Source organism: Ornithorhynchus anatinus, chromosome 5, assembly GCF_004115215.2.
Source record: "Ornithorhynchus anatinus isolate Pmale09 chromosome 5, mOrnAna1.pri.v4, whole genome shotgun sequence".
Taxonomy (NCBI): Eukaryota; Metazoa; Chordata; class Mammalia; order Monotremata; family Ornithorhynchidae; genus Ornithorhynchus; species Ornithorhynchus anatinus.
Window position 1 is genome coordinate 108994265 of NC_041732.1, and position 21877 is coordinate 109016141.

General features: G+C 45.6%; 1 non-coding gene across 1 annotated transcript; it reads left to right on the forward strand.

The window, feature by feature from the left end:
- Window positions 1-19202: 19202 nt before the first annotated feature.
- LOC114812626 lies at window positions 19203-19335 on the forward strand. Its single transcript, XR_003760277.1, has one exon. It is a non-coding gene; the product is annotated as a small nucleolar RNA SNORA7 (small nucleolar RNA).
- The last annotated feature ends 2542 nt before the right edge of the window (window positions 19336-21877 follow it).

Here is a 21877-nt window from a genome sequence, read left to right on the forward strand (position 1 = left end):
GCGCTTAGTACAGTGTTCTGTGCATGGCAAGTCCTTAATTATCTGTTGCCAAATTGTTCTTTCCAAGCACTTAGTACAGTGCTCTGCACCCAGTAAGTGCTCAGTAAATACGATTGAATGAATGAATGAATGAATGAATAATAAATACCATTGATCTATTGATAGGTTCACCAGGACTGTACCTCCCCATACAGTTCAGATTTGCCCTGATGGAGGCAGGAGAAGGATCAAACAGTGCTCTTTCCTAGCACTTAGTACAGTGCTCTGCACACACTAATCATCACTTAGTAAAGATGTAGAACACACATTGTAAAGATGTAGTTTTGGCCAGACAGAATAATAATAATACTCATAAGAAAGGTATTTGTTAAGAGCTTACTATGTGCCAGGCACTGTACTAAGCACTGGGATGAATACAAGCAAATTGGGTTGGACACAGTCCCTTTCCCACATGGGGCTCACACTCTCAATCCCTATTTTACAGATGAGGGAACTGAGGGTCAGAGAAGTTCATTCAATAGTATTTATTGAGCGCTTACTATGTGCAGAGCACTGTACTAAGCGCTTGGGATGAACAAGTCGGCAACAGATAGAGACAGTCCCTGCCGTTTGACGGGCTTACAGTCTAATCGGGGGAGACGGACAGACAAGAACAATGGCACTAAACAGCGTCAAGGGGAAGAACATCTCGTAAAAACAATGGCAACTAAATAGAATCAAGGCGATGTACAATTCATTAACAAAATAAATAGGGTAACGAAAATATATACAGTTGAGCAGACGGGTACAGTGCTGTGGGGATGGGAAGGGAGAGGTGGAGGAGCAGAGGGAAAAGGGGAAAATGAGGCTTTAGCTGCGGAGAGGTAAAGGGGGGATGGCAGAGGGAGTAGAGGGGGAAGAGGAGCTCAGTCTGGGAAGGCCTCTTGGAGGAGGTGATTTTTAAGTAAGGTTTTGAAGAGGGAAAGAGAATCAGTTTGGCGGAGGTGAGGAGGGAGGGCGTTCCAGGACCGCGGGAGGACGTGACCCAGGGGTCGACGGCGGGATAGGCGAGACCGAGGGACGGCGAGGAGGTGGGCGGCAGAGGAGCGGAGCGTGCGGGGTGGGCGGTAGAAAGAGAGAAGGGAGGAGAGGTAGGAGTGACTTGCCCAAGGTCACACTGAAACCACATGAGGTGGCCCTGGAGTTGCTGGGAGACCGCTGCAACAATGAAACAGCCTTGCAGGCAGCAGTCAGAAATGCGGCCTCCCTGAGTGGAGACATCACGAAGACAGGGCCTCAAAAGGCAGCCTTGAAAACCGAGACAGACCCTAACAAGTCGCCAATGCGGTGACCCAGTCAGGAACCCCCTCAACATGCACATGCTGTGGAATGGATTGATGGCAGTATACTGGCCTCTACCACCAGAGCCGTACACATGGAGAGGAGATAGGATTTCACTGTCAGCTGTGTCATTTTTGAAAATGGATAGCTATATCTATCGGCCTACATGTGTGCATTCTGGCACATATAGAGCATAATAATAACAAAATTATAATATTTCATTCAATCATATTTATTGAGCACTTACTATGTGCAGAGCACTGCACTATTTGTTAAGGGCTTACGCTGTTCTTAACACTCTATGAAGCACTGGATTAAAAACAAGATAATCAGGTCAGACACAATCCTCGCCCCATATGGGAAGTGAGTCTGGAGTGGAGGGAGAATAAGCATTTGATCCCCAATTTACAGATGAGAAAACTGAGGTATGGAGAAGTGAAATGACTTGCTCAAGGTCCTGGAGCAGGTGAATGTCAGAACCAGGATTAAAATCCAGGTCTTAGTTTCTCTATGCCTCAGTTACCTCATCTGTAAAATGGGGAATAAGACTGTGAGCCCCACATGGGACAATCTAATTACCTTGTATCTACCTCAGCACTTAGAACAGTGCTAGACACATAGTGAGTGCTTAACAAATACCATAATAATAATACTAATAATTATGTTCTTTTCACTAGACCACGAATGGTATACAGGTTATTCACTTGGATGCTCTCTCTCTTTCTCTCTGTATATATCTATATCTATACATAGATACGTAGATTTTAGAGTGAGGTGGGGTTGGGGAACCACATATATAAGGGCGTTTATTTACACACCAAGCAGCCAAAACATGGATTTTAGATTTAGCTCATTAAGAGTCTTCAATCTAAAGGTAGCCAGAGAGAAGTAGTATGGCCTAGTGGAAAGAGAAGAGGATCTGGTTTTAATCTTGGCTCTGCCACTGTGTGACCTTGGGCAAGTCTTTAACTTCTCTGTGCCTCAATTTCCTCATCTATTCAGTGGGGATCAAACTTCATTTTCTCTCCCCCTGAGACCGTGAGCCCCACTGTGGGGCAGAGACTGTGTCCCACCAGACGACCTTGTATCTGCCCCACCCACTTGCAGGGACGTGGAGCGATGAATGAGATGTAGCTTGGCTCTGCTGATCTGGAAATCTGCAGGAACGCTTTGTCACCGTGACGACCAGCGAATTCCGGGCTTCTTTCCATGAGGCTCCCTATAGCACGTTCATGCTCACGGTTTAGTCCACCAGAGTCTACCGATCAGTCTTCGGCTTTTCCTAGACCCGAGCTAGGCTAAAACATCCAGCTGCTATCCTGCCAGTTCTAGGTCATTGTGGTAGTAATGGAATTTACTAAACACTTACTGTGTGCAGGACACTGTACTAAGCACTGGGAAAGAGTGCACAGATGGGAATTAGACGAGGACCCTGTCCCCTAAGGGGTTCACAGTCTGTGAATAATAACTGTGTGTAAGCTCGTACCCTAGACCGGAAGCTCATTGCGGGCAGGGAATATGTCTGTTTATTGTTATAATCACAGTCTGTGAATAAAAATGGTGGTGTAAGCTCATCCTCTAGGCCAGAAGCTCGTTGTGGGCAGAGAATATATCTGTTCATTGGTATATTGTACTCTCCCAAGAGCTTAGGACAGTACTCTGCACATAGTATGCACTCAATAAATATGATTGAATAAATGGGTGAGGAAGGAGGATTGAAGAGAGACTCATCAGGACCAATGAAACTCAAAAATATTAAAACAACTTAAGGGACAAGGACAAATCCTCAGTACCCAATACCAATCAATCCAGGGTATTTAGTAAGCACTTACGGTGTGCAAAGCACTGGACTAAGCACTTGGGAGAGCACAACAGAGTTAGCTGACACGCTCGCTGCCCGCAAGGAACCAAATAAAATAGGTGCATACTAATGATCCTGCAGATGTTTTAAAACAAAGAGTGTGTTTTCTTGCAACCCTGTGGCCTTTCACTGGGGAAACTGGTTAACTGCAGAGATATTTGGTGCGAAACGTTTGAAAAGGCTGAGGGCCCCACGGGTCAGGACGCTGACCTGGGTTACCTGAGCCCCTCAACTTTCAATAGAAGCTACTTTTCCTTGGCTCTGCTCAAGCAGAACTGTGCCGTGCCTACTATGAACAGGACTTGCCCTCGTGCAGTCAGAGTGAGGTTGAATTTAGGCAGGGGTTTCTGTGTTCTAAAATGGAGGACTCTCCTTGGGGAAGACCCTGTTAAATTCTCCCTCTCCTCATAAAGAAGGCACAGAGACAGAACAGGCATCCAATTAAATGACTGCTGGAAGCTATGCTGACTCGGCTAAACAATCTGTTTCTCAGGGTGATCAATGACACTATAAATAGTTCCAGCCTTTAGTGCAAAATGTGAATCGTCCAATGCCACTCAGACCCCTCCCCCCAGACCTCCGCCACTGTGTACTGTGCACTGTTGTGGAACATCGCACTGCACGCGGAGTTATTTCCCTCGGACTGTATTACTGACCTAACTACTTAGACCTCACGGCACACTGCTCTGAGCTCTGATCAGAGAAGCAGCATGGTGTAGTGGATACAGCACGGGCCTGGGAGTCTGAAGTTCAAGGGTCCTAATCTCCACTCTGCCACTTGTCTGCTGTGTGGCTTTGGGCAAGACACTTCACTTCTCTGTGCCTGTCACCTCATCTGTAAAATGGGGATTGGGACTGTGTCCAACCCAATTTGCTCACATCCACCCCAGTGCTTAGTACAGTGCCTGGCACTTTGTAGGAGCTTAACAAATACTGCTATTATTATTATTATTATTATCGGGCATGGCTCACTGCTCCAGTACTGCCATTCCTAGTTTGGAGACTCCCATTTCAGGGGCTGATAGTGGTTTTGCATTCCTTCCCAAATGGGGCCTGGGCTCGTGCAGCTCGGTAAGCGGGGGTGGGGCAGTCATTGATCCGACAAGGCTCTGACGGTATCTCCAGGGTTCTGCAAGGAACACCGAGATTGAGACGACCGTAGCCCAATCCTGGCACTGTAGGCAGACAGTATCTCCCTAGACCTCCCTTTCTGTGCAGTTGGGCGGTGCGGCCCTGCCCATCATGCCCTGTCCTCACTGACTTCCCAGACTCCCCCTGCTTCCCTCTGTCTACGTCACATCGTACAAATGGTTTTGTCCTGATGGTGACGGCTGCGCTGGGGAAGTGTAGGGACTGGGGTCCTAGCAGAGAGTTGCAGCTCAGGGGAACACGTGCAGGGTACGGACATACTGGATCCCAACAACTGGGTCTCCAAATGCCAGCAAGGGACCAGAGAGAGAGTTAGCCACATCTACTTCCCTGACTAACCCGTCCTTTCCTCTTCTCCCGCTCCCTTCTGCATCACCCTGACTTGCTCCCTTCTTTCATGCCCCCATCCAGGCCCACAGTACTTATGTCCAGATCTGTAATTTACTTACAGAATAATGTCTGTCTCTCCCTCTAGACTGTAAGCTCCATGTGGGCAGGGAATGTGTAATATTGTTATATTGTACTCTCCCCAGAGCTTAATACAGTGCTCTGCTTGCAGTAGGCACTCAGTAAATTTGATTTATTGACTGACTGATCTGGATTGGCCCCTTTCTGCCTCCCTGGACGAATTCCCCCAAACTTCTTCACACCTTGTCTCCATCGTTGTCCATTTTCTAGGCTGGGTATTGGTGGGTGAGAAACTACGCTGACCATCTCTCCTCACACTAGACTAGAAGCTCCTGAGAGCAGGGATCGTGTCTTCAAATGCTTTTGTGCTCTCTCAAGCGTCTGGTACATTGTTCTGAACACAGCAGGAACTCAGTACGATTGATTGATTGATTGATTGATTGATGGCTGACTGATGCTTGCAGAGGAATTTCTAATAACCAACAGCAATAGGTGCTGCATCTATAGAATAAACACTATTTTTTAAATGCTATTTGTTAAGTGCATTTGTTGCTAAATTGTACTTTCCAAGCACATAGTACAGTGTTCTGCACACAGTAAGCACTCAATAAATATGATTAAATGAATGAATGAAGTGCATACTCTGCATCAAGCACAGTAGAATAAGTCAGTGATTTGCAGCAATCAATGGCTTTTACTGAGTGACTATTGAGTGCAAAACACTGCCTTAAGCCCTTGAGAGGGAACAGAAGAAGCAGGGTATATATTTCCCCCTCCTCAAAAACCTCCAGTGGTTGCCTATCAACCTCTGCATGAAACAAAAACTTCTCACTCTAGGCTTCAAGGCTTTCCATCACCTTGCCCCCTCCTACCTCTCCTCCCTTCTCTCTTTCTTCTGCCCACCCCATAGGCTCCGCTCTTCTGCCACCCATCTCCTCACCGTCCCCTGTTCTCGCCTGTCCCACCATCGACCCCTGGCCCACGTCCTCCCACTGTCCTGGAATGCCCTCCCTCCTTGCATCTGCCAAACAAACTCTCTTCCCCTCTTCAAAGCCCTACTGAGAGCTCACCTCCTCCAGGAGGCCTTCCCAGACTGAATCTCCCCTTTCCCTCTGCTCCTCATCTCCTCCCCATTCCCCTCTCCTGCCCTCTGCTCTTCCCCCTTCCCCTCCCCACAGCATTGTGCATACTTGTATACATTATTTATTACTCTATTTATTTTATTAATGATGTATATACATCTATGGTTCTATTTATCTTGATGATATTTACACCAGACTACTTGTTTTGTTTTGTTCTGTTTTGTTTTGCTGTCTCGGCCGTTTAGACTGTGAGCCTGTTGTTGGGCAGGGATTGTCTCCGTTGCTGAATTGTACATTCCAAGAGCTTAGTACAGTGCTCTGCACATAGTAAGCACAGAGAAGCAGCATGGCTCGGTGGAAAGAGCACGGGCTTTGGAGTCAGGGCTCATGAGTTCGAATCCCAGCTCTGCCACTTGTCAGCTGTGTGACTGTGGACAAGTCACTTAACTTCTCCGTGCCTCAGTTCCCTCATCTGTAAAATGGGGATTAAGACTGTAAGCCCCACGTGGGACAACCTGATTCCCCTATGTCTACCCCAGCGCTTAGAACAGTGCTCGGCACATAGTAAGCGCTTAACAAATACCAACACTCAATAAATATGATTGAATGAATGAATGAATGAATGAATGAATGAATGAATGAATCCCCAAGAAGCTTTCAGGGAGTCAGGAGAACCAGCTTCTAGTTCCAGCTCTGCCACTGGCCTGTACTGTGACCTCATTCAAGTCACTTAGCCTCTCAAGGCCTCAGCTTTCTCATCTGCCAAAAGAGGATAAGAGGCCTCTTCTCCCCACCTCATAGACTGTGAATCAGCATCAGACAGGGACTCTTTCTGATCTAAATATCTTGTATTTGCCCCAGGGCTTAGAACAGTGCCTGTGCCTGCTTAATAAATGCCATCTTTAAAATTGTGATGCTGTGCTTTGAATTGCCTTCATTTTTTCAGGGGTTCTGGAACAGATCCTAATTTATAAGCTGTACACCTCTGGGAAAATGTAGCCCACAATATAACCATCTACGATACAACCACACTGTCAAGGAACATAATGCGAGTACAATATAGAGTATGCCTCTAATTGACCCAAATCTGTTTCCCCCATTAGAGTGTAAGCACCTCGAGGGGAGAGGCCCTAAATGTGCTAAGGGAGAAGGAGGAGGAGGCGGGAGGAGAGATGAGGAGGGCAACAACTCACCAATCTCGTCTCCATCCGATTTGATTTGTTTTCAGTGGCTAGGTGTTCAAGAGGGTGACCTCGTAGTCAAACGGGTCTACTTGATGCCACTCGTCAAGACGATGGGGTCTTTTTGGCTGCTGCCTGTATGCAAATCTTGAAAAGGAAAGACAGTCTGCATAAATTAACCCATCGTCACTAGACTTTCGTAAATATTATTTCTTGGGAAATCAATCCTTTATGCAGGCCGGGCCTTAGTTAGATGACGATTAGTGCTGGATTTCCAATCCAACCTTATAATTTATTTCCCTCTAACATGGTAATAACCCTACGCACTCGTGTACTTTCTTTCATCTGAGAACCTCAAAGCAAGTTATAAATATTAATTGTCATTTATATCTCTAGGGATTGGTATGAATTGGCCCATTTTATAGATGGATTAGTTTATAGTCCAGAACAGTTAAATAACTTGCTGAGGCACACCTAATTGGAGGCAAAGGTAGGAATAAAACCCAAGTAAATTCCAGGCTAGATGTAGTTGTACATATACATATAAATAATATAGACGCCACCAACAGGAAAATTCACCTATAATTGTGCTTGTGGCCAAGAAGGCCATGAGCCTCCAGTCCTGACTACACTGAGAACACACACAGGTTCTTCCTTGGTGTGCTGGTGAGTTTGATGTCTGCAGAGCCCACCACTCTTTTTGCTTTGGTCTCCTTTTCTCATAATCTTTAAAAAGGTTTTGTTTGAAAAGATCCCCTCCTTTCTCGAGAGCAGTGCACCATTCTGGTCGGTCCTCAACAATTGACTCCCAGCGTTCAAATGGGACCAGCTTTGTCTGAGGCTTGGTTTCATCATGCCCTTAAAACACTTTCTCAGGCCTGCTGGCTTTCAGTTTCCCAATTTCAGCCCTCCCTCCAGCAGCTATTTGGATCTCCTGCTGTCGCTCATTCTCCTCATGTGCCCAACTTCTCAAATCTGTCTTAAAAGCCTCAATGTTAGGAGAATTGCGGGCTGGGAACATGTTTACCAAGTCTATTGAACTGTACTTTACATCAGTGTGGCTTAGCGGGAGAAGCAGTGTGGCTTAGTGGATAGAGCACAGGCCTAAGAGTTAGAAGGACCTGAATTCTAATCCCACTCCACCACATGTGCACAGGCCTAAGAGTCAGAGGACCTGGATTCTAATCCCAGCTTCACCACATGTCTGCTGTGTGACCTTGGGCTAGTCACTTCACTTCTCTGGGTCTCAGTTACTGCATCTGGAAAATGGAGATTAAGACTGTGAGTCTTCTGTAGGACAGGAATTGTGTCCAGCCCAATTACCTTGTATCTACCCCAGCACTTAGTAGAGTGCTTGGCACATAGTAAGCGCTGAACAAATACCACAATTACTATTATTGTTACTATTATTACTCTCCCAAGCACTTGCACAGTGCTCTGCACATAGTAAGTGTTCAATAAATACCACTGATAACACAATTTCTATCAATCAAGCAGTTATATTTCTTGAACACTTTCTGTGTGCAGAGCACTGTACTAAGCACTTGGGAAAGTACAGTGTAAAAGGCCTGCCCACAGTGAGCTTACAGTCTAGGGGAGGAGACTGACATTAATTGAAATAAATAAATTACAGATATGTACATAAGTACTATGGAGCTGAGGGATGGGGTGAATGAAGTGCAAGGGCAATGCAGAAGGGAGTGGGAGAAGAGGAAATGAGGGCTTACTTGGGGAAGACCTCTTGGAGGAGAAGTGCTTTTAATAAGGTTTTGAAGGTGGAGACAGTGATCATCCATAGGACAGCACAGTGCCTCACACATAGTAAGCGCTTAGCAGATATCATAATTATTATTATATGAAGAGGGAATGCATTCCAGGCCAGAGGCAGGAAGTGGGCAAATGGTCAGCATATAACAATATAATAATTATAATTATAGCATTTGTTAAACACTTTCTAAGTGCCAAGCCCTGTTCTAAACACTGGGGTAGATACAAGGTAATCAGGTTGTCCCATTAGGGGCTCTCAGCCTTAATCCCCATTTTACAGATGAGGTAACTGAGGCACAGAGAAATTAAGTGGCTTGCCCAAGGTCACACAGCAGACAAGTGGCAGAGCCAGGATTAGAACCCGAATCCTCAGACTCTCAAGCCCGTGCTCTTTCCACTAAGCCATGCTGCTTCCAGTGGATGGGCAACCATTGTAGGTTCTTGAGGAATGTGGAAGCATGGACAGAATGTTTTTGTAGAAAAGTGACCTGAGAAGCAGAGTGAAGTATGGACTGGAGTGGGGAGAGACATGAGGCAGGGAAATCAGCAAGAAGGCTAATGCAGTAATGCAGTAATTAAGGCGGAACTTCATTTGTCATGGTCTTATCATGCCACTTGATATTGAGTCTAGGCCATAGATGAAGCTGGAGGAACTGCTCATGGAATCAAATGTAGTGTGTGTGTGAAGGCCGGGTCTCAAAGCTGTAGAGAAGTTTGGACAACACTACAGCTCTGTAGACTTTTTACTTTGGGCTGACGTCTGACACCAAACTGGTGCCACACTCTGTTTGACAGTGTCCTAAAGGATGTGCCATTCTCTTGATTAGTTTTTCTACTATTTTATGGTATTTGTTAAGCCCTTACTGTGTACCAAGAAATGTACTAAGCTCTGGGGTAGATGCAAAATAATCGGATTGGACACAGTCCCTGTCCCACAAGGGGCTCACAGTCTTAATCCCCATTTTACAGATGAGGTGTCTGAGGCACAGAGAAGTGAAGTCACTTGCCCAGTGTCACACAACAGAGCAGTGGCGGAGCTGGGATTAGAACCCAAGTCCTCTGACTCCCAGGCACATACTCTTTACACTAGATCACGTTACTTCTTTGTCTACCATTGCATTGTTGGTCAGTGTGCTGCCAAGCTAACAGAATTCTGTGATAGCTTCTTATAGAGATTTTTGGTTATAAGTATGGCTTCCTCCCTGTGGTGCAGGCTGAGGAAACATCACCTCAGTTTTGTTTAGACTCATCTTCAACATGAAACACCTGCTGATTCAGGGAAGCGGGTTGCAATCATTTGCTTGACATCTTGGGTCACTGTGTGCAGTGTATAGTTATCTGTATCTAGTGATTCTTGAGTGAATGTTTCTAGGCCTCTGGATGATCCTCAAAGTCACTTGAGATGGAAGAGTTCCCCAGAGGAGTGGAAGCATATTCTAATTAATCCCCACATCTAGATGTCTTATTGCATCATGGTGGCATAGCACAAGTTGAACAGGACAGGGCCCACTCCCCGGCCCTGTCTTCCTCCACTGGCCTTGGGGCATGAATAGGACATGGCATGGATAGCCTCTGAGCCTGTCAGCCATGCTATCTTGAAGTAGCCTAAGAAACCTGATGAAGAACTTCCAGAATCCAGATCTGCAGATCGAATCACTTGCTGTGGTCAGGTCTCTGAATAAAGTATGGAGATCGGGGTGCTGTTCCCTGCACTTATCTGGTAGCTAAGGTCCAGCAAAGTTCAGGTCCGCTGGGCCATGTTGGGGTTTGAAGCCACTTTAAGATTCCAGAAGCTTTCGGTTGATACTATTCTCTAATAGTCAAATCTGGAGGACTCCAGCTAGTACCTTCCTGGAAATGGAGGGCACTGAATCACTTTGATAACTGTCACAATTTGATTGTTCACTTTTCATCTTAAGATGGTGATGATGGTGAGTTCTCTAAGATCCTGAGGCATTTCCTCAGTGGCCCATGTAATAATGATCTCCTCCCATGTTCTCTCATCTCCTCCTGCCTTCAGGACATCTCTACTTGGATCTCCTCCCGCCACCAATTCAACATGTCCAAGACAGAGCTCCTTATTTGCCCTCTCAAAACCTATTCTCTCCTGAGCGTTCCCATCACTGTAGACGGCACAACCTTCCTTCCCATTTCACAAGCTTGGAACTTTGGTGTCATCCTTGACTCCATTCTCTCATTCACCCCACATATCCAATCCATCACCAAATCCTGTCAGAAGCACCTTCAGAACATCTCCAAGATCCGCCCTTTCCTCTCCATCCAAACTGCTACCTTATTGGTACGATCTCCCATCATATCCTGACTGGATTGCTGCATCAGCCTCCTTTCTGACTTCCCATCCACCTGCCTTTCCCCATTTCAGTCCATACTTCAGTCTGCTGCCCAGATTATCTTTCTACAGAATCGTTCAGGGTATGTCACCCCCCTCCTCAAAAATCTCCATTTGTTGCCTATCCACCTCCAAATCAAACTAAAACTCCTCACCACTGGCTTTAAAGCTTTCCATCATCTTGCCCTTCTTACCTCACCTCCCTTCTCTCCTTCTCCATTCCAGCCTGCACACTCCACTCCTCTGGTGCCAACCTTCTCACTGTGCCTCTGTCTTGCCTGTCTCACCGCTGACCCCTGGCCCACATCCTACCTCTGCTTGGAATGCCTTTTCTCCTCAAACCTGTCAGACCATCTCTTCCCCCCTCTTCAAAGCCATACTGAAGGCACACCTCCTCAAGAGGCCTTCCCAGACTAAGCCCCCTTTTCCTCAGCTCCCCCTCCCTTCTGCGTCACCTCAACTCACTCCCTTCGCTCTTTCCACACCTCCCCGCCCCACAGTACTTATGTATACATGCATATATCTATAATTCTATTTATTTATATTGATGCTTGTTTACTTGTTTTGATGTGTATATATATATACTTCTACTTATTTATACTGATGCCTGTTTACTTGTTTTGATGTCTGTCTCTCCCCTCTAGGCTGTAAACCCCTTGTGGGCAGGGATTGTCTCTCTTTATTGCTGTACTGTACTTTCCAAGTGCTTAGTACAGTGCTCTGCATATAGTAAGAGCTTAATAAATGTGATTGAATGAATGGATGAATAATGACAGTGTTTGTTAGGTGATTGCCATGGGTCAAGCACCATTCTAAGCGCTGAGGTAGATACCAGTTAATCAGATCAGACACAGTCCCTGTCCTACATGGGCCTCAAAGGTAAGTGGCTCAGTGGAAAGAGCACAGGTCTGGGAGTCATAGGACATGGGTTCTAATCCCGGCCCCTCCACTTGTCAACTATGTGACTTTGGGCAAGTCACTTAACTTCTCAGTACCTCAGTTACCTCATCTGTAAAATGGGGATTAAGACTGTGAGCCCCACGTGAGACAACCTGATTACGTTGTATTCCCTCCGCCCCCCGCCACCGCTTAGAACAGTGCTTGGCACATAGTAAGCACTTAACAAATGCCATCATTATTATTATTCTTATTATTGAACAGGTTAAGTGACCTACCCAATGTCACACAGCAGACAGGTGGCAGAATCAGGATTAGAACCCAGGCCCCCAGACTCCCAGGCCCCTGCTTTTTCCACTCGGCCATTCTGTTCTTTCATATATTGAAGTAGAGCTGGTGTAAATATTGAGGAAATGTGTGGCTTAGTGGAAAGAGCATGGGCCTGGGAGTTGGAGTTCTAATCCCAGCTCTGCCACCTGTCCACTGTATGAGCCTGAGGAAGTCAGTTAATTTATCTGAGCCTCAGTTTCCTCATCTATAAATTAGGGATTAAATAACTGCTCTCCCTTGTATTTAGATTGTGAGTCCCATATGAGATAGGGACTGTGTTCAACCAGATTATCTTGTCTCTACCTCAGAGTTTAGAACAGTGCTTAACATGTAGTAAGTGCATAACACATGCTTTTATAATTATCATCATCGTTACTATTATTATGGGGTTACAGTCTAAGCAGGAGGGAGAACAGGTACCTCACTATTTAGCATAGCACTTAACAGACATTACAATACCACGATAATCACTACACTGAAGAGATAGAATGGCCTAGTGGAAAGATCATATGCCTGGGAACCAGATGACCTGGGTTCTAATCCCAGCTTTGCCAACTGCCTGCTATGTGACCTTGGACTTGTCACTTCACTTCTCTGCACCTAAGTATTCTCATCCCTAAAATGGGGATTCAATATCTGTTCTCCCTCTTACTTAGACTCTGCGTACCATATAGGGTGGATTGGGACTGTGTCTAACCTGATGGTCTTTTAATAATAATAATAATAATAACGTTGGTATTTGTTAAGCGCTTACTATGTGCAGAGCACTGTTCTAAGCGCTGGGGTAGATACAGTGTAATCAGGTTGTCCCACGTGAGGCTCACAGTTAATCCCCATTTTACAGATGAGGTAACTGAGGCACAGAGAAGTGAAGTGACTTGCCCACAGTCACACAGCTGACAAGTGGCAGAGCCGGGAGTCGAACTCATGACCTCTGACTCCGAAGCCCAGGCTCATTCCACTGAGCCATGCTGCTTTTATCTACCCCAGCGCTTAGAACAGTGTTTGGCACATAGTAAGCACTCAATGAAAATCACAAAAAAGAAGTCCTGAGACTTGGGCTGTAGTTCTAACTCTCTGTCATGATCTGTTTGTGTGACCGCACCCCGCAGGAAAGTCACTTACATTTCTGGGCCTCTGTTCCCTCATCTGTAAAATGGGCATAATATCTGCCTCTCGCTATCTCACAGAGATCTTGTGAGGCTCAAACGAGATCATTGTGTGAAAAGGCTTTGACAAAATAGAAGTGCTTAACAAATCCAAGATACATCCAAAGAATAGTGGCTTCTCAAAGCAACGACATGACGTTTGTGTGGTGCCTGTCTCTGAAAAGGTGGGGGAACATTATGAGCTTTCTCTAATTCACTCTCAAAGCAACCAAGGAAGAGGTAGATGAGAAGACAATTTCTTAGAGGTTGTGCCTTGCTAGTTGTCATCCAGGAAATCTGGAGCAGGGTTGAGTAAGGCAGCCTGGCCTAGAAGAAAGAGCATGGGCCTGGGAGTCACAGGACCTGCCTGTATTCTAATCTCAGCTCTGCCATCTGCCTGCTCTCTGATCCTTGGGCAAGTCACTGACTTCTCTGTGTCTCAGTTTCCTCAGCTGTAAAATGGGGATTGAATATCTATTCTTCCTCCTACTTAGACTGTAAGTCCCATTAATGACCTGATTATCTTGAATCTATCCCAGCACTTAATATAGTATATGGTAAATAGTAAGCCTTTAGAAAATACCAAATTGCTATTATTACTTCCAGTAGATCAAGGGTTTTCATCTTTTGTTCAGAGCTTTCAGTGTGAAGGAGATTTAGAAATGAGCATAAGCCAAAGAGCTAGGAAGGAAGAAGAATAAGCCCCATTCACAGACCCTGTCATCTCTGTCTCAGTTTCTCTCTCTAACACATTCTCTCCATCTCTCTGCCTTTCTCTTTCTCACTCTTTTAAAAATAGTATTTGTTAAGCACTTACTATGTGCCAGACACTGCACTAAGCATGGGGGCAGGTACAAGATAATCCAAGTTAGACACAGTCCCTGTCCCATATTGGAGCCACAGCCTTAATCCCCATTTCACAGATGAGGGAATTGAGGCACCGATAAGAGAAGTGACTTGCCCACGGTCACACAGCAGACAAGTGGAAGAACTGGGATCAGAACCCAGGTCCCCAAACTTCCAGGCCAATTCTCTTTCCATTAGGGAACACAGCTTCACTAAGCCATGCTGCTTGTCTCTCTCTCTCTTTCTCTCTCTTTTTCATTGTCTGCCTATCACAATTATTAGATTGTGAGTTGCTTAAGGTTCAGGGGCCATGACTAAGTTTTACCTGTGTACTTTTTTTCCAGCACTCAGTACAGAGCTCTGCACAAAGTTAGCTCTTAGTAAATACCATTACTAACACTGTCCTTTCCCACTCCTTTCCTCTCCCCTCCTTTCTTCCCTACCCTTATCACTTTGAGAACTGCTGGAGAAATGAGAAGGACGTGAAGAACTATAACATCCAGAACTGGAAGATGTTTCTGGGCAGGACTGTCCCTAAACAGTTCCAGATAAATGGGAAACATTTCTATTTTTAAAGATCTCCAGGGATGGAGCCTCCATAACTTCTCATGGCCATCACTCCCCAAGCACAGGGAAGAAAAACAATCCACAAATAGCAACTCTGAAAATAAAAATCCACATGTTGGAAACCTAAATGCTTCAGGAGGCAAGAGGGAGAGACAGTGGGGGCTGCACTTCTGGGTTCCCTTGGAATGCAGGGTGCGGGAGTCCCTTCAGTACCCCAAGTTACAGAAAACTGGCACTGCCACTGCACCCCACCACTCCCCCCAACCCCGCGACATGCCCATCCTCAAACGAGCATCACCAGAAGAGCATTCCTTAATTCTGTCGTCTCATTCCATCCGCTGTGAAAACCCCACTGAGGAAGAACCCGCTGGTCTGGGAGAAACAGAAAGGGGCTGAGCAGAGGGAGGGACCTACTTAATAATAATCATTATAATTATACTATATTATGTTATATATTATTATTATTATGTTATTTGTTAAGCACTTACTATGTGTCAAGCACTGTTTTAAGCTGTGGGGTAGATACAAGGTAATCAGGATGTCCCACGAGAGGCTCACAGTCTTCCTCCCCATTTTACAGATGAGGTGACTGAGGCATAGAGAAATTAAGCGACTTACCCAAAGTCACAGAGCTGACAGGTAGCAGAGCCGGAATTAGAACCCACAACCTCAGACTCCCAAGCCTGTGCTCTTTCCACTAAGCCACACTGCTTCTCTAGTAGTAGTAACAACAGCAGTACCTGCAGTAATAGGAGCAGGAGGAGCAGCTGGAGCAGGAACAGTAGCATTATTGAGCACACAGTGGGTGTGGGATCTGAACTAAGTGCTTGGGAAGTCTAGAATGACCAAGTGACACGATCCCTGCCCATAAGGAACATAGGTACCATCGAGGCTTACGCTCTCCTTGCGCAGTTGGGGCTTATCTCAGGGAAAAGATGATGTGGGAGCGGCCGGCCCACCACTCCCTAGTCCAGTAACCTGGAAGTGCCTCGGTTCTTGTGCAGGCTCCTTGTTAAGAACTCAGCAGGCAGAGAGGACTCAATAAATACCCCTCAATAAATAAAAACTCAGGGTTTAATCAAGGCTCTAACCCTCTCCTTGGGTCTCTATTTTAAATCGCATGAAAGTGTTAAGTACAGATGCAGGCTACTCCCAGAGGCTGTGGGCTTTTCTTCCTTAGGCTTAATAACCTACGAGAGAGAGAGAGAGAGAATGTGGGAGGAGAGAGAAAGGTGGACATTTGGGGGAGGACTACTACTCAGGACCTAATCAATATGCCAATTATTTAGCAAAATGCAAAGGATGTTTGAGAATCCTGAGCTTCCAGGCCCGGTCATCTCCACTCCCACCATTGTTTCCTCCTCTCTGCAATAGCTTTTAGTGCCTGTCTCCCTTGGTAGATTGTAGGCTTCTCGAGGGCAGGGATCATGTCAACTAACTCTTTTATCCTTCCCCAAGTGCTTAATACAATGCTCTATGCACAGAAAGCACTTAGTGAATACCACTGATTGATCGACTGTTGGTTCAGCTCCATCCCACTTAAAGGCAGGGAGTAGGATTGGGTATGGTCTGGTGGGGACCCTTCCAATCGGGAGCTTAAGAACTCCATTCCCCTTTCTAAGCATAAGAGAAAATATGAAATAGAATGGAAGAGGCCAGCATTTCTTTCTACAGATTGGTTGATGGAGCTTGGGGACCACGGGGACTCAAGCTTTATACCAAATCAGTGAGCGTCACCTGAACCCGCAAGCCTCATGGGAAAATCATGCTAAGATGAACTCCACAACGATGAGAGCAAAACACTTAGGAGAACCTATCATACTCAGCTGTCTGAATTCTGAGTCTATCGGACTCAGCTGTCCGAATTCCATCATTGGTAAGTATTTTATTGAGAATTTACTCTATGCAGAGCTCGGCACTAAGTGCTTGGTAGACTGGGGTAGAGTTACTAGACATCACCATCCCTCAAGGAGCTAACAATCTAATGAGGGAGACGGACAATAATTTAATCTCCCCCACTAGACTGTTAGCACCTTTATTTACATTTCAGGCCAGGGAAGCAGTTGAGTTTATAGACCAGTTCATTCTTATTATTAATAATAATAATAATAATGGTATTTGTTAAGTGCTTACTATGTGCTGTGTGGGGAGGAGGAGGATGGGGGGGCTTTCAACCAAAGAGCCGCTTCCTGTAAAGGCCTTCATGTAGCCCACAGCATCTCCCACCTCTCAGCGAGACCTTTTTCAGGTGGCTGTGGGGGTTGCTAATGCCCACACGCAAAACCTCAGAGCATCAAGTCCTTTACAGCTTCCCATTTCTGGACCAATTCAATCAATTAATCAATCAATGGTATTTATTGAGCACTTATTGTGTGCAGAGACCTGTACTAAGTTCTTGGGGAAAAACAATATACCAGAATTGGTGGACACGATCCCTGACCACAGGAGCTTAGAGGTTAAGGGGGGAGAGAGATATTAAAATAAGTTACAGATATGGACATAAGTGCTGTGAGGCTGAGGGTAGGGTGAATATCAAGTGCTTAAAGAATACAGATTCAAGTGAAGGGTGATGTAGAAGGGAAAGGGAGTAGGGGACATGGGGTTTAGTCTGAGAAGGTCTCTTGGAGGAGATGTGATTTTAATAAGGTTTGAAGGTGGGGACAGTCTGTAAGACCTACCCTATGTTTAGTGCAGCATTTTGCCCATAATAATAAAAATTATGTTAAGTACTTACTATGTGCTAAATACTGTTCCAAGCATTGTTCCAATCACTGGGGTAGATACAAGTTATTCAGTTTGGATGCAGTCCCTGTCCCACATGGAGCACACATTCTTAATCCCCATATTTCAGTTGAGAAAATTGTGGTGCAGAGAAGTTAAGTGACTTGTCCTAGATCACACATTAGACAATGGCAGGTGGGATTAGAACCCAAGTCTTTCTTACTCCCAGGCCCGTGCTCTATCCATTAAGCCACACTGCTTCATAAGTATTTAACAAGTACCATGATTATTGTTATTAGGGAGAATTGAAGAATATCACCATATGAATAGAGATAACAACGACCTCCTGGAACGCAGCGGGGCTGCTTGGGAGAGACAAGACTCACAGTTGCCCGGATTTGTAGGGTGGAATGAGGGAGGAAGGAGGACAGTTCTTTAAACTGCCCCAGCTGCGGCGGCTGCTGCTGCTGCTTGCTAAATTGCTAGGGGCTCATGCAAACTAGATGGAGGCAGAACAACTGTTTTTAGATCTCGGTATGGGCAGAGAATGTATCTACTAACTTTTAAAAAATGGAATTTATTATTAATATTATTATTGATAATAATAATGATACTTGTTAAGTGCTTACTATGTGCTAAGCACTCTTTGGAGTATTGGGCAGATATAAGGTAATTAAAATGGACATAGTCCTTGTTCCACCTGGGGCGCACACTCTTAATTTCCATTTTACAAATGAGGTAACAAAGGCCCAGAGAAGTTAAGTGACTTGCCTAAGGTCACACAGCAGACATGTGGCAGAGCCAGAATTAAAACCCAGGTCCTTATGAATCCCAGGCCTGTGCTCTATCCTCTAAGCCACATGTTTACTAGGTGCCAGGCATTGGTCTAAGCACTAAGGTGGATACAAGTCCAAGCCACTCATAGGGTTTTCAGTCTTAATCCCCATATTTCAGATGAGGTAGCTAAGGCACAGAGAAGTTAAGTGACTTGCCCAAGGCCAGGCAACAAACAAGTGGCAGAGCCAGGCTTAGAACTCAGGTCCTACTGACTCCCAGGCCCGTGCTCCACCCACTAAGCCATGCTCCTTCCCTGTTGTATTGTATCCTCCCAAGTGCTTAGTACAGTGCTCTGCACATAGTAAGTGCATAATAAATACTAATGATTGATTAAAGACACAATGGAACTTGGTCTGAAACCATGCACCAGAGGAGGGGACTACTGGGAGACCACGGCAGGGGACAGACCAGCCTGGTGGGCAGCATCTGAGAGAAAGGTTGCTCTCTTCAAGTAGGAACTTGGGAAAACCAGGATATCGGGAGACTGGATTGAAAACAGAGGCTGACCCCTGAGGGACACATGCGTCAGAGCAGCGAGCGTCCATCCCTATCAGCGGCCCCTGGCCGGTGCCCACCCATCGGGCTTTCAGCCTGGTCCACAGACCTGGGGATCACTAATGTCACTACTAATGTCCCCTCCCACAGGAAGGACAGGTCTGTTATAATAATAATTATGGTACTTGTTAAATGCTTACTATGTGCTCAGCACTGTTCTAAGCATTGGGGTAGATACAAGTTACCCTCTCAGGATCACACCTGGAGAGTTTCTGGTACTCTACCGGACCCAGCTACAGGAGGGATAGTCAAGCAGAAGCATTTCCATTCCTAGTTTGGGCAGTGGCTAGCGAGTGGAAGGCAATCTGCTACAAGTCAAAACTCATGATGATGATGATGATGATGTTGGTATTTGTTAAGCGCTTACTATGTGCCGAGCACTGTTCTAAGTGCTGGGGTAGACATAGGGGAATCAGGTTGTCCCACGTGGGGCTCACAGTCTTCATCCCCATTTTACAGATGAGGGAACTGAGGCACAGAGAAGTTAAGTGACTTGCCCACAGTCACACAGCCGACAAGTGGCAGAGCTGGGATTCGAACTCATGAGCCCTGACTCCAAAGCCCGTGCTCTTTCCACTGAGCCACGCTGCTTCTCAACAGTGAACTCTTCTCAACTCATCAGTGCTGGGCCACAGCGGCATGGGGAGAGTTGAAGGTGGACATTCAAGTTTACTGTGTGGAAGAAGGCAATGGTAAACCACTTCTGAATTTTGACCAAAAACTCTATGGATATACTACCAAAATGATTGCAGGTGGAGGGAGGGGCATTCAGGGAGAGATGTGTCCATAGAGTCTCTGTGGGTTGGAATTGACTCGACAGCATAAGACAAGATACAAGTTAATCAGTTTGGACGCAGTCCCTGTCCCACATGCGGCTTACATTCTTATCTCCATTTTGCAGTTGAGGCAACTGAGACACAGAGAAGTGAAGTGACTTGCCCAAGATTACCCAGTAAACATTGGTGGAGCCGGGATTAGAACCCAGGTCCTTCTGACTCCCAGGTCTGTGCTCTGTATACTAAGCCAGGCTGGGACAACCCGATGATGGTGTCACGCATCAGGAACAAAGATTCTCCACTTGTCTGCTTTGTGACTTTGGGCAAGTCACTTCATTCTCTGTGCCTCAGTTGCCTCATCTGTAAAATGGGGATTGAGACTGGGAGCTCACATAGGATAGGGACTGTGTCCCACCCAACTTGCTTGTATCTACCCATGCTTACAGTTCCTGGTGCTTAACAGATAACATAGATATTATTATTATTATTAGGTGAGCTTCAGATCATGGATATCTGTACAGAGCAGCTAATGCTGATCTAGTGGCTGGGCAGCACCACTGGTGTTCTCTCATCTCTGCCCATGTTGTTCCCCCTAGGTCACAGAGGGCAGTGAGTATGTAAACAGACAGAGCTCGTCCTCTAGACTGTAAGCTCATTATGGGTAAGGAATGTGTCTGTTTATTGTTATATTGTACTCTCCCAAGTGCTTAATACAGTGCTCTGCACACACTAAGCACTCAATAAATAAGATTGAAAGAATGAAAGAAATTGCACCTGAAGGGTCATTGGATGCTGGGACCATTTATGGCCAAAGTGAGCAAAGCACAGTGCCAATGCTGGGCCCAGGTGTCACTATCCAAGAGGCACTAGCCCCTGTGATGTGGTAGGGCCTCCACTGCCCACATATAACCAGCTATTGGTCCAGATTCTCACAGGGTCTGTCCACCTCAGGGAACACCTTAGGTGGTTCTTTGGTCAGAAACATTCGCCACTATTGCCCAGCCCTCACAGGCACTCTCCATCTGCCGCGTTGGGATGAGAATGTGTCCTGGTTGGTCTCCGTAACAATAATAATAATGATGGTATCTGTTAAGCACTTACTATGTGCCAAACACTGTTCTAATCGCTGAGGTAGTTACAAAATAATAGGTTGTCCCACATGGGGCTCAGTCTTAATCCCCATTTGACAGATGAAGTAAAGGAGGCACAGAGAAGTTAAGTGACCTGTCCAAAGTCATACAGTTGATAAGTGGTGGAGTGGGGATGGGAACACCTCTCTGACTTCCAAGCCCGCACTCTTTCCACTAAGCCACGCTGCTTCTCCACAGTCACATGTTGCTGCTCCAGTTGAACAATAACTGGGAGGGTCATTCTGTCCTGGGGAGATACCGGAATGCTAATTTTCTTCGTAGAGAAATAAGCTCAAGGAAAATCCAGCTGACACATATCACTTGAATGTCCTATTTTGTGCCAAAGTCCAAATTATGAGCTTCAATTTGAACACTATTTTTCTTGGTTCTCTGGTATGTGGAAAGTCACTCACCCATAAATTGGGAATGTTAAGTTGTTAATAGCCTCTTGAGAGGCTTTGCTTCTTGCTCTGACACCTTTGGTGATTTCACACTAGCTAGGGCCTCATAAAATATTCCCCCTTCTGACCACAAACATGACATTCTCTGAGTAGTCTTCTTCAGTGGTACAATGTAGTGGAAACTTAAATAGCTGGGTTTCCTTTTAGTTTATTTTTTCATTCTCTGGGAGAGAAGGAACTGGTTGCCACAGCAACAGATTTATTTCTCCAAATGCATTTTGATTTTCATCAGATGCTGAGTTTGACAGTGAAGTTCTGCTCTGTGGTCGTCTGATTGGCATAACCACAACTAATCACAAACCCTAGAGCAATTCCCTTCTGCTGCCCTAAGGGCTAATACAAAAACAGGAATTTTGAGGGGATGGACATGTGTGTTAGATTATAGAAATGATTCTTGGTGAGAACATAGTAAAACAAAGTAATTAGACCTTCATACTCAGAGTCAAAACATGCTAAACTTTTAGATTCTTAGTTGCTGCTAGGTTTATAAA